Below are 13991 nucleotides of genomic sequence, written 5' to 3'. Positions count from 1 at the left end.
TGCCATGCTACTATGCTACTAATGATCTCCCGCTTTTGACAGGTGGGTGGTGTACTTGTCCCTACTGGGGCTGCTGAAAATCATGCTGTTTATGATACTGTGGTGAGAGAGGAGAAGGCCAAGGCCCTGTCCTGTCTCCTTTTATGCTAGGGCCGGTGCTTACTCAGAGGCCTAGGCTACCGCCCCCCAGGTAATGGTGTGGGCAGATGCCTAGTCCGTGGTGAAGATACGGAGGACCCGCCGCCATACCTGTTGCGCCTTCAGACAATCCCAAAGGCAATGATGTTCTCCTGTGGGTGTCCACACCTAGAACAGAGGGCGGACCGACCTCCAACTGCCAGCCAAGTGTGCACTGCCAAGCTCTTGTGAGCTATTTGCCAAAGGAAAGGAGTAATATTTCGTGGCTGGAAGCTGTCCCACAGCCGTTTCCAAATAGCCCGGAGGAAATGTGCGGGAATGTCCTGAGTTTGACAGTGTACTGCTGCCACTGCTGGCGTACTATCAACCTTTGGCATCTGAATCCCACGGCCTAGACGTAGTGTGCATCCGAAGGAAGGGATGTCAGGGGCGTCCTCAGGGGCGAGGGGATTGTGCCACTGCCACTCGCCTCAATCCCACTGCAACCACATCAGTGGTCAGCCCTCCCATAACCATAATCTCCATAATCTCTCTTTGGCCGTTTTGGCCGGGGACGGTCAACGAGCCATCTGTGGTCACGAAACTCTTTTTAGTGAAACCACTATCCCATTAGAAAACATTCATTGTTGTCCCAGAGTGGGGTAGGTGCTACTTAGTTCAAAAACAGTGGGAAAACACTTCTAGTTGCTGAAGGGAAAGTCCTCCGATTTCATGAGAATCTTGGAGGGATTGTAAAAGGGCTCTCCGGAAGTAAGCAAAGAGCTGAACAAAATGTCTCGATAAGAGCATATGATTTCGAGCATGGTAGATAGTCTACAATGCCCAGAATCTAGTCCGGTCGAGGAAGTTTGTAGAAGCTGGTAGTGGAGGAGAAAGGCAACCAAAAAGCCAAAACATTCGCCCAAAACGCCTCCCAGGAAAATGAGCGTGGAGGTGTCCGGACAAATCATCAAGAAAACCCTGAGAGTGAAAGCAATACCAAAGAAGGTGAGGCACTGTCTCTCTAATGGGAGAGAGAAGTTTGAAGCTTTCCGAAAAGCTTTAGGCTTGCTCTCATTTAGAGAGTGATTTGCTAGCTTGTACAGGTTCACACTTACTCTACAAGGGGGATTTGAAGGCAAATGCGCACTTATGGTAGTGCTACGTGTGAACACGACCTAACCAAGGGCACTTTTTCCCATGTGGTTTTTCCCCTTGGATATCTAGTGTGAAAGGACACTCTATCTATTGTTTTGTACTTTTATATTATTATGGATGTGATATACTTTGAAGGTTGGCTCTACCGCCTCCACTGATTCTCACTCTCAATCTCTCTCTGTATTGTGTCCATCTCCATCTCCTTCTCTGCGTGAGAGTAAAGCTGAAATCCTAACTCTCTGTGTGAGAGTAAAGCTTTCCAACACTCACATAGCCCATTATCCAGAGTCGGCTGCTGCTCTACCCTCATGAAAGGCCAAGATCTCCCATAGCTCCTCAAATCTTATTGCAAATCTCTGGGTCTTGTATCGAGTTCTCAGGTATGCGGAGGCTTTGTTGACTATCATGTCGCCAGGTGTCCTCTAAAAAGAGGATGACAAGGGAATAGTCCAAAAAGGTAGTGCGAGCTAGAATACCAACCAAACCACCTCGTCTTCAAGCCCACTCATCAATGTCAAAATGATCCAGTCGAGAGAGGTTGGGGCTTGCGCTCTGCCTTGTTGATTGTGGAGGATCTCAAACTCCCCTGACTACACCCAAACTCCAAGAGATGACAGGAGTCCTGACTCATGATGGTGAAGACAAGCTCCTGCCAAGCCACAAGCTTTGCACTAGAGACAGCACCCTGGCTACCACCTAGTCTATCCTCCGTGGTGCTGAATCATGCTCCAGAAGTTTGCTCGATCTGCCATGGAGCCAAGGGCATAAATGTTGAGGAGGCCCACCTGGTGCTCCCTGAGTTTGATAATCACCCACAGCAGCCTTGTTGAAACTATGGTGCCAAAATCCACCACCGCCAGAAGAAGCTAATCACTAACAAAGATACATACTCCTCCTTGGATCCTAGAGGGGCCGAAAGCATGTGACCAAAAGTTATGACTCTTGCCGTGCAAAATCTTCTTGCATTTTCAGGTACGACCAGCTGACAAATGATGCTTCTGAACATTCAACAAAGAGGATGTCGATAGAGCCTCCTGCTAAAGCTCTCTATAACTCCTCACGAAGGATTCCCTGCCACCGAAAGCGGCATTGTAGGCTGCCCAATCCTTGACTATCCGCATCACTAAGGTCTGGTGGGGTGAGATCTGTCTGTGCTACACTCCACCCTGCGAGACTTAGGCGAGGGTTTGGATGGCGAGTAGTCACAGTGTGTCTTGGTGCGTAGATGACCAAGGTGTTCCCTGATCCTATGCTTCATGTGGGCCCATTCCGCTTTGTCTCGGATGTCTGCATAGATTGGGCTCCTGCTATCAAAGTAAAGGTATCTGTAGGAGGGGGAGGTGGATAGCGATACACGAAGGTAGATGAAGAGGATCACCTCCAAGCTTGATCTCAGGAGCTCCCCATCTTGGTTTGCATGGCCTGATCCTCCTAGCTCCATGTGGACCAAGGGTCAAAAGTGGGAGACAGTGTCTATGAGGCGCAAGTCTCCCAGGTGGTGAGAGAGCTCTATCACTTGTCCATGAATAGAGGAGACAGACTCCGGACTCCACTCACGCTTTGCTGCTACACTCGAGAGAGGGGGGGGGGGGGGGGGGGGGGGAGGAGAAGATCACTGTGCCACTCTCTAGAGTGGCTAGTCTAGATCAGTGAAAAATTTTACGGACTTGGAGACAAGCTGAAGATTGGCATCCACTGGAAGACTTTTGAAGAAACTGTAAGCCAAGGGTTGTCTCTTGACTTGGGGAGCGCCACCTAGAGACTTCGGGGGGAGGGCTCTCACCAGGGAAGCAACGACCGTCATCGCTACAAGCTCCGAGAAGCGATGAATTAGTCTGTGGACGGAGCCTGCCTGGCGGCTCCCCCCAAGGTCAAGGGCTGCTTGCACGAGTGCTCAAGAGAGGCTACTTGGGGGCTTTTTGGGGGGGGGGGGGGGGGGGGGGGGGGGAGGTGGGGATGGAGATGGAGATGATCCCTATGGAGAGGGGGAAGAAGATTGGCATCGAACAACTCCGTGGGATGAGTCTCCAAGCTGGACCTGGCGCTAAGACCCTCTGGGGGGGTGGGTGGGGCCTCCGCTCTAGATGGATGCTCTGCAATAAATGCTCAAAACGGTTCTCTGAAATGACCGTCTCTTCTTGGGCCCCTTCGGGCTGTCTCGTCTGGTGGTGGTGTGCTGCTTTGGTTGGAGTCTACACTGCCTCCGCCAATCGATTGCCACCTACCCCCATCCTCGTCATCAGGGGTAGGGTGTTGGGGCTCTCTCTCACCAAGGGAGTAGGTGGCACTAAGGGGTTGGGTCCGCTCTTGCCACTTTGCCGCCCGGGGGGGGGGGGGGGGGGGGGGGGGGGGGGGGGACTGCAAAGATTTTGGGATTAGAAAAAACATAAATGATGTAGAGCCAAAATCCAAACTCTGGACTTTATATTACTGTAACTTGTTTACATCATACATGTATGATCAATGATGTATCATGTAACATGTTACATAAGTAGGGACTAGGGAGTGTGGAGTAGGCAAATGCCAAAACCTATCACCTGTAGGCATAGTTTTTTCATACGACATACGAACTATGAAATAAATATGGTTCAAACCTTGGAGAAATTCCATACGTGGGATTTCATACTTGATTCTTAAATTAAAGGGTAGATATGCCATTTTCAAAGAAGTGAACCATAGAGACTTAAAATATGTGTGAGCCATGATAGATGGTCTATCATGGTTTTCACAAATTGACCATGTTTCATCCGTCATGACTTTCACACATTGACAATTAATCTCTCTGACAATTAATCTCTCTGTCTATGATCTTGCCCAGCGCACCAAGGAGGCTGGCTTGGAGCAAGTCAGGAATCTAGCTGTGCACTGAGCAGCTACCCACAATCTTGCAAAGCAATGTTGAGGTTTGGTGGGAGGTTATTGTCGATGCTAGGAGCTGGAGGTCCAGTTCGGAGAAGAGGCAGGAGGCCTCATGGAGTACTCTTCAAGGAGTGAAGACGAATGGAAACTGACACCTATCTCCCATCTACTCTTCTTCCATTTTGTCTCCTCTGCTTGTGCTTTTGGGTAGTCCGCGGTTTTCATGTTTATCTGCTTAAGGCAGGCCTTGGGACAAATACTAGACCTGCTGCAAGCCACCCAAGTAGGCGAGTAGGGTATATCGTAGAAGTCCATTTTCTTGGCAGTGGTGATACCCAGATTGAATTCAACTCAGCCAGTGAAGACCTTAATGAGCCCATTTGCATTACAAGACTCCCAGGTGTACTTCGCCAAGGGGAAAATGTATTCTCTCTGGATTCGGGCCCGTTGGCAGGAGCTATAGGTTTCCGGGTCTCAGTTTGCTTCCTCAGCCCCCCCAAAGGATTATCCCTGATAATCAAGCCTCACCAAATATGACTGTCTTCCAACATCAAGGAAGAAAACCTAGGCTTTGATAGCGTGGATCTCTTAATTTTACACGACTGCTTAAATGACCAGAAGATTTTAGCCATGCTTAAATATGCCCAAAACCATTAACAGGCACTGGAATGTGCCAAGAATAAAACGAAGAACTTAAACATCACACTAGGGATGGAAGATGCACCCCCCCCCCCTCCTCCTCTCTTTCTTTAGGTATTTTATTACCAAAAGGAGAAATTATCAATACAAGCTTGTGGGTGATCCTCAATCACTGAGTTGTCATGTACATTGTGCAAATTAAAACGATTTAGAGACAAAATGCAAACCAATAAATGGCTGCCAACGAATGTTGCTGACATGAAAAACAAGGTGAACATTTTTTTGGCAGTCCTAGCAAGTAAGCCAATTTTCCATCTCTCTTGAGAATCTTAAATGGGCCTTAAAATTTGTGAGATAGGCTTCAAAATCTCACCTCATGAGTTTACTTGCAGCTTTCCTTTTTCCTTTGGTGAGTGAACAAAGGCCAAGACCTGGTTTAAAATTGTCCCATGCCTTGGATGTATTCCAAGCGTTCTCGTACCAGAACCACCAACAAAAAAATCTTATAAGTGGTAGTAGACTAGCCCCGGGCAGAAATACATCAGGTCGACCAACCAAAATGAGCCAGTGGGAAGCCCCAAACTGGATGTAAAGCATCTCCGACAGCCTTCGTGCTGTTTGGCAGCAGCAGCACGGCTGTGGAGACGGATTTACAACAAGTTTGCTGCCTGGTTTTCTTGTCTGTACCACTCATGGTGGTCCCTTAAGCGAAAACGTTGAAGATAAGGCCCATTGAAGCTGGTCAATTCTTCCTTTTTATCCCACGATCCCTTGCATGGGGTTTATGGAAAGTGGCATGCCAACCCACAATAGTTGGTGAGGTGTTTAGGCTCCAAGTTGTCCACAGTTTATTATAAATGGGCGCCCACTTAATAAGTTGTCCGGCTGCAATAAGTGTAGTGTGTGTACTTGACATGTACACATTAGCAATAAACCTTATAATTCATAAAATGGAATTAGGGGTAATACTTGTTGGGTCTTTCTGAGTTAGTTGGTGTCAACATGCTCTTTGGGTGTAAACAACTCTTATTGGTTTTGTTCAAAAGATAAAACTTGATGCCTATAAAAGCATGTACTTCGGTGGTTCTATTAACAATGAGTATCATTTGAGTTGTGCAATCTCTCTCTCTCTCTCTCTCTCTCTTGTTTGCTATCACATCTCCATCTCTCTCTCTTTGCACATGCTCTACTCTTGGCACCATGCAATGCTATGTTTTTTAAAAATTTGATTGGCCTCATACGTCCAAGATCCTCCTATAGTTACCGTTTTTCACTGCCTGCGCTTTTTTTATCTGCCCGTAGCCAATGCTGTTGCGAAAGCATCTAGTGGGGTTTTGAACCTAGGACCTTCTGGTCCTAGACAAACACCTTTACCACTTGAGCTCTCTCCTCCTTGGTCCTTCAATGCTATGATTTTCATTTGAAAATGTGCGTTTTCCATCATCACTGCTACGTTTTTTTTTTTTGTGTTGTGCATTTCTCATCTTGAGTTGCCATGTGCTCTCTATTGGAGTGGAGACAAAGATAGTAACACCCATAGATGCAGCAAGCAAGCAAAGTTAGAGAGAAGCACAACACTCAAAGTAGATGATAAGAATCTATGAAGTACAAGTGAAGTGACATGTTAAGGTCCCTTACACAATTTGTCACATTTTGTCATGTGTAGAGACATAAGCTAGTCTAATCTCTCTTGCAATGAGCTTCTCCCTTACGTAAGGATAATGCACCTCAATGTGCTTTGTGAGAGCATGAAACATTGGGTTCCTCACACCGGCTAATGCACTCTGGTTATCAGTGAAGATGGAGATGAGGGACTGGTGCCCAACAACAAAGGCCTCTGAGCCATACACACTTCATAGTCGCTCTGTAAAAGCTACCTTGTACTCAGCTTCATAGCTCGAAGTGGCCATTACCATTGGTTGCGTCTTGCTGAACCATAATATACATGAATGACCAAGATGAAAGTAAAAGCCACTAGTGGGCACTCGCGTGTCATAACATCTAGTCCAATTGGAGACATTGAAAGCATGCAGCTGAATATTAGCCCCCTAAGCATAGAATAGTTCAAGGGACTCAGTGCCCTGTAAGTATTGGAAAACTCACTTGGCAGCCACCAATGCTCATTTTTGGGTTGTGTATAAACCTGCTCATCTGAGCCTATAATGAGCCTAGCACCTGTCTCTCTACTGGTGTAGCAACACTTCAAGACCAAACCGTGTAAGCAGTTTCTGTATGCTCTTTGATTGCAACATCACAATATCATCATCACGCTCTTCAACAAATCCTGGTCTTTCAAGACTCTTCATTTCCTTAAAAACCACTCACCATGGCTTGTCATGCAGTTTGAAACACCTGAATCAACATACCATACATCATCCTTACATACTACTACATCATTTCTAGACACAGCATTAACCACATGTTGCATAACAAACAACCTCTCATTATGCATAGTTGTTTCGTTGCACTTTTCCATTTCGCATGCTAGAAGGATTTGTATTCATTTTCGAATGAAATTTGAAGTCATTTTGTCAATTCATTTGATACAAAGTGTAAACTACCTTGGCATGCACGTAAATTACTTTTTTGTGTTGTAGCTACTATTTCAGTACCATGAACTAATTTTTAAGTACTTCAAACAATCTTATTAGGATCATAATCTTCTAATCATATATGTATACCATTTGTGAAGAGAACATATCCTAATTTCATATTTTTGAAAAGTAGTAAACTCATCTTTTCAAGTACTTACATGTAAACCACCTATATTGAGATTATAGCAAAATATCAAGTTGTAAGCTCATATTTTCCAGTTTTGTATATAATAATGCAATGAGCCCAAATTTGGGTTTTGTTTTCTCTTGTATGCTTTCCCCGTGTCTGTTATATGTTTGTATCGCCTTATGTTATTAAAGGCTCCACTTGGCTATGACCTGTTGTATCACGTCAAGTATGGCCATTGTGATCTTTTGCATCACCGTGTTTATTGAAGGTCTATCTTGATACATCTCCACTCTCGCTCCCCCTCACTCCAAAGGGGGGTTTGTTGGGAATTTCGAAGGTTTATGTGTGTGACCACCTCTTAAAAGGTGTAGGTGTGTAAGGGCATGTGAACAGGGGTTTGTAGCCACTTAGTGTGTTAGTGTGTAAGAAGTGATGTCATTAGTTAGACATGTGTCATTGCCCCATAGTTTGTGTGATGAGAAAAATAAGGCTCACAATCTATAAAAGCATGTACCAAAGTGACAAGTGTGGATTAACACTTGACAAGCTTTGATTAACACACAATGTTAATCAAAGCTTCTTTGTACGTGCAATCATTGTGCTTTAACAGTAGTTAATATTTTACTCTCTCTCTCTATGTGTGTGTCATTTTAGCTATGGTTGTTCTCCACCTACATCAATCATAGCTTCTTTTGTGCTAACCCTAAAGATACCATACATATCATTGTGACTAATGAAGGTTTGTCAAGCATCATGTCCGTCATTCCGAAGGGGGGTTTGTTTGTTCTGCGCGATAGTCGAGTACATCATCCTTCAGTGGTTTGGGCTAGGGTAGAGAACTCACCATTTAGGTTATTATTTTAAACTTTCCTAGTTGTTCTTCTTTGTTTTTTTACCATTGCATTTTTTTCATTCTAGTTCTATCCCTTGGTCCTTGCATTAATAAATAAGAATAATTTGGTGGCATAGGGAGATTTCTTTGGAAAAGACATTAGCAGAGAAGATTAAGAAACTACTCTCCTTTTTAAGAAAACCTTAATCAGGCAAGTCTCTTAGTGGCATATGTAGCAAGTTCATGGTATGTATGGGCTAGTTGTACTCTAGACTTCAATAAGTGATGGAATGGTTGTCGATTAAATGTGGATGTTGACATGCTTGTTGGTTGCAATTAGCTGCATGCAGAAGCAGGTGGTGGCCAATTTGAGATCGCACTTCACTATGCATCATGCTTAAAAGCTGCAGACGATGTGCTCATCCTTCGAGAGACTGTTAAGGCTCTGGTACAAAGGCATGGTCTATTGGCAACATTTTTGCCAAAGTAAGCTATGGATATCCTGGCAGTTTTATGAAGTGAGGGCTGAGAAGAGGATTAGATGGCAAAGTACATATACTTATTTAAGATCTCTGAATTGTCCAGATTTTTCCCAGGGGATATTGGTTCGGGTTCTCATGTACATTTGAGTTTATGGCAAGGAGACAAGAATATGTTTATGGCTGATTCGAGTCATGACAGTCGGTTTGGGATGTCGAAGATAGGGGAGGAGTTCATGGCTGGTGTCTTTCATCACCTTTCTTCTATCCTTGCCTTTGCAGCTCCACTGCCAAACAGGTCAATGCATAGCATAGATGTCTTTCTACAAGTGGTAAAGTGTTTTTTATGATTGTTGTTTTAACCATCAATAATGTGATGTCTGCATATACATTTTGCAGCTATGAACGCATCAGGCCTCAGACTTGGAGTGGAGCATACCATTGTTGGGGACGGGAGAACAGAGAGGCTCCTCTGCGGACAGCGTGCCCCCCCGGAACACACGATAATGTAGTGAGTAACTTTGAATTGAAGAGCTTTGATGGTTGTGCTAACCCTCATTTGGGTCTGGCAGCCATCATGGCTGCTGGCATTGATGGCCTGCGAATGCACTTGCAACTCCCAGAGCCCATAGGTATTTCTTCTTCAAACTCACCAGTATTGATTGGCATTATAATGCTCACCAAATCATGAGAGTTCTTTGCTTTCATGTGATAATTGAGCTGATTTGGCTCTAATGCATATTGCATGACAGATGCCGATCCTTCTTCTTTGAGCGAAGGAGTAGTATCCAAGCTACCCACCTCATTGGACCAAGTTGTGATGGCCCTTGAGCACAATGAAGTCCTGAGGAAGTCTCTAGGATTCCCTTTGGTGAATGCCATCATTGCTATCCGCCGTGTAAGATTTTCTTGTCCTTGTGTTCTTCTTTTTTTTTAAAAAATTTGTCACCAGCTTTTCTGTGCATGGTTTGATGTTTTGATTGTAAGGCGCATGACTACATCAACTCTTATTTTAATCTCTCTGGTCCCTTTTCTGTATAACTTGAATATCTCTATATTATCTTAAGGAAGAGTTTCACAAAGCTGCCATATGTGGCAAGAATTTGAAGGTTCGGGAAGAGGAGGAGGAGGTTTGGGTAGAATTTGATTTTGAAAGCCTCAAAAGACGTGCGAAGCACGGGTTCCCAACTAGTATACCATGACAAGTCTGTATGCAGCTATATCTTCTTATGTCGAAGCTTTCTACATGCGTGTTTCTTCGTGTGCCTTGTGTAGATGGCTCTAGCTAGATTCATATGCTCCATTGACCTCAACATGTCCTTCCATGTATATATGAACCCAGACCAATGTCCGGATTGGCACATCTCAATCTAGATCAATCACTTCTCTGTCACAGCTGTCCTCCTGTACAATAGACCTGAAAATCTCCGCATAAAAGTACTTTCTTTTTTTTTTGTAACTGACCACACAAAGGTTTCACTGCCATCTCAAGGAGCTGTCACCATATGATTACTTACTGTAACAAAACCTAGCTATCTCCGTCACAAGCAGCCTACCAAGACAATATGGTTAACCTTTTTTGTCAAGAAATCTGCATTTATTGAACTAATTTTCCATGTACTGGAACCAAGATTGCACCATTGCATCTGTAAGAACCTCCAGTTTATTTTAGCAAATCATCTGGCTACAGATATCATTCCAAGGCACATCCCTCAAGAAAAACAAAATATTCTGACCCAGTAAATTTTGTTTGAGATGTTGCGAGGAAAAAAGTATGTTAATTCATTTTTACCAAAATATGCTCCTATTCTACCATGTATCAGAAGTCCTCGTGTCAGTCGAGGAGCTCTGTTTCTTTATCAATTAGGTCTCACGCCAACACTTTTATAAACCCTAATACTTCCTTAGTAGTATAATCAAATGCAAATTTTTTAATCTCCTTTATCCTGAATATGATGGCAAAACCTTTAAGGGTTGTTGAAGGAACATGGGTTAGTACTATATGCTGCTGATAGCCTTGTTTTGATGCAGTCGGAAATCCAATTTTACAAGAAGCATGTGGATGCTTCAGCAATGCTGGCAGTGCGTTACTGAAGAGCGGGAACTCAATAACCAATAAACATGCTTCTGCCGGTTTTGAGTGAGAGTGGTTTCGAGTCAGTTCAATGACATCAATTAAGCAATTACCATGAATGCAAGCTTTGCATAAGAGGTCTTTGCACCAGTTCTATGATCACTCAATCAATCTTGTGAGTTATCTCTATTTAAAGACAGCATGAGTTACCATTATCATAAAGTTTTCAAGTGAAAGGTTTACAAAAAGCTTGCCTTTGGTCTTCAAAAGAAAACAAGTCATTCAAAATTTACTCAGGTTTATATCAAGCTCCTCCTGTGTCAGTATGAATGTCTTGTGAACAGGGCAAACTCAGTCCTCTGTGAATTGAATGGTATAACAATAAGCACTTACCGCTTTCTTTTTTTTCCTTGGTTGGAGCCCTTGTTGATTGACTTGTAGTTATGACCACTCATTGACATGATGGCATTTCCTTATGGCAAATGTGATAGCTTTTGGTGGGGTGCATTCCTCTGTTGGCAACAGGAATTGTTGGTTACCCGCACACCGGCTACATCATGAATGTTACTTAAACATGGCTTAATATTTAGGCATAAACAAAATTGTAATTGTGAAGAGTCTCAAGCATGTGGCATGACATAAGCAATCATGTACCTCTGCCAAAAGGGTTAAAGTTAATTAATCATTGCAATGTTAGAAATGATGCTGATGTGGGGGTTTAAGAGGAGGCATAATATGTCATCTTTGTGTATGTGCAACTGCAATACATCACATTTGACACCTGGGCACTGTCATCTTTCTGTATGTCCAAGTGCAATACATCACATTTGACATCTGGGTACTGTCATACTACTTACATTCAGATGTTGCATGGATGCACAATATGGACATTCAGTGAGCCAGGGAAGCATAGGATATACTTCTGGCAATGTATCTCTATGTACACGTTATGAATACTAGTGTAACCCAGTATGTTGTCTAATTGTAATAGTTGAATACAAAGGATCCTACATGTAAATGCGGCATGATTGGTGTGTTACAATATCATGTGTATACTATTTCACTTTAATGTTCAAGGCATCTTATGTTTTGAGTTATTTTAATGACTTTTATATGATTGCTTGTTAACCATACCAATAATTTACATATCTCGTGTGTCATAAACACCAAATTTGGTATCAAACTCTCTTATCTTTAATTTTAATGAAGGGATCTCAAGTTTCACTTTGTTTATGTTAACCTTTGACATGCCCAAAAGCATGTGTTGACAAGATTTTTCCTTTTTAAGTGTAAATAATGGATTCGTGAGTGGAAACTCTCATAAAAAATGAGAAACTTGTAACTTTGAATTCACCAAGCATGTTTGTCATGCATGCAAAATATTAGCTTGACACTCTAGAATGACTAGGATGTCACTTCGGATCCAAATGCTACCCAAAGGGATGTCAATAGTTTTATTGAGAAGGTGAATAAGGCTTACAAAACAAGATTGGTTAAGGATGAGTTGACTTTTGTTAAAAGGAGTAGAGAAGGCAATCATTTACAGTTGTTGGTGCATATGTTTACATGAAGATGCCAAGGATGACGAGTTCTAGGCTATGATAGTTAAGAGTAAGTGGTAAAAAGCTGAGTTGTAGTTCAAAGGGAAAGTAAGCCAAAGCAACTAAGGAACTTTATTTGAAGGCTCATGAAGCAAATGGATGTCTACTAAGTGGAATGGCAAGGTTTGCGTTCGGAACTCGGAGGATCTCACGGAGTTAGTGATGTGAGATTTTCAAGATAGTTGATGTGCTTAATACTTTTGTCAAGAAGGCCTATCTATGTGAAGTTGGTAAGACTTTAAAAGTCTATGTTGAGTCGACAAGACTTTTAGAGTTTAACGCGACCCATAATTTGACAAGACTTGTAGAGGTTAAGGTGAGGTATAAGTAGAGTAAAGTATAGGGGTATGTAAAAGGACCTAGTATAGTCAAGAGTTAAGTTTTGGTAGTAGCAAGATAGCTAGTCAAGGTAGTGCACTCTTCATTCCTTTGTTCGAGAAGAGGTGACAAGCCTTTAGAGGTTTAGGTGACCTATATAAGTTAAGTCAACAAGGCTTTAGAGGTTAAGGTAACCTATTAGTTGACAAGACTTATAGAGGTTAAGCTGACCTGTAAGTCAACAAGACTTCATGGGTATATTAAGGCCCAACCTAACACGTAAGGTGCTTTGTCATCTTACCTGCTTGAACGGTTACTTATCTTTTGTAAGGTGGTGCTGAAACATATAAAGTAGCCTGACCTTGTAATTAATGTCAAATAGAGAAAGTCTAAGGACTTTGTGTATATACTTGCCTAAGACTAGTAATAGAGATTGGACCATTTTTAAGTTTGATCAACCTAGTTTGAAAACTAGTCACTTATATATGTCATTTTTTACAATAAGCAATACACAATCATTCCCTTGTAATAGAATACTCGTGAGCTCCTCTCTTCTCTATTCTTGCTTACTTGTATGCTCTTGGATCTTTCTTGTGTGATGGATGCATGCTAAATAGGCCTATTTGTAGGTTTTTTGCTTGCATTAGCTTTATCTTCTTCCTTGTCTTTTATGAGAGAGAACCGGCGAGAAGGACCATCTCTTATTGCCACCCTCTAAACGAAGAGAGCTCTCCATTCACTCCATCGGCAAGGAACACTCCGGTGTGACAATGGAGTTAGGATGTGATGGATGTGACGGACAAGCTAGTGCACCCATATAGGGAAGTTATAATTGTGGCTCTAAGAAAAGACCCAAAGTACATTCTTTGGCAAAGCTAAGGTAAACATATTTGGTGTTGCTCTGTTTAGGACTAGCTTAGGTCTTAGCTCTGTTTACCTGTCCATTCCAAGCTATTGAGATTATCGGTTATTACCCAATGTTGGTTAAGAGATCACACTCTAAAAAATATACAATTATTGTTTTTGGTTTAGATTTGAAGTTTATTTGCATTAACGCATTCTATTTTCATCTCTTAGAAGGACAAAAACATGATTTCTTGGTGACTTGTATGACGTTGGAGCCCAAGCTGCTTAGATTTTATTACATTAAGCCAAGGAATAGCTTAGCAGTTGTGATTTAGAGTGAAATC

General features: G+C 42.7%; 1 protein-coding gene across 1 annotated transcript in view; it reads left to right on the top strand.

Moving 5' to 3' along the window:
• Positions 1-11582, top strand: part of LOC147604831 (protein fluG-like) — a 105861-nt gene extending 94279 nt beyond the window's left edge. The window contains exons 14-18 of the mRNA XM_086794863.1: positions 8670-8815; positions 8915-9106; positions 9208-9440; positions 9561-9706; positions 10840-11582. The gene's annotated coding sequence lies outside the window, so the exon portion shown is untranslated. The remainder of the gene's footprint in view (positions 1-8669; positions 8816-8914; positions 9107-9207; positions 9441-9560; positions 9707-10839) is intronic.
• Positions 11583-13991: the final 2409 nt, after the last annotated feature.

Source organism: Cibotium barometz, chromosome 61 (assembly GCF_041138505.1).
Source record: "Cibotium barometz isolate CiBa-2024 chromosome 61, ASM4113850v1, whole genome shotgun sequence".
NCBI classification, from domain to species: Eukaryota; Viridiplantae; Streptophyta; class Polypodiopsida; order Cyatheales; family Cibotiaceae; genus Cibotium; species Cibotium barometz.
Note: the sequence above shows the minus strand (reverse complement) of the source record. Positions and strands in the feature narration are given on the sequence as shown.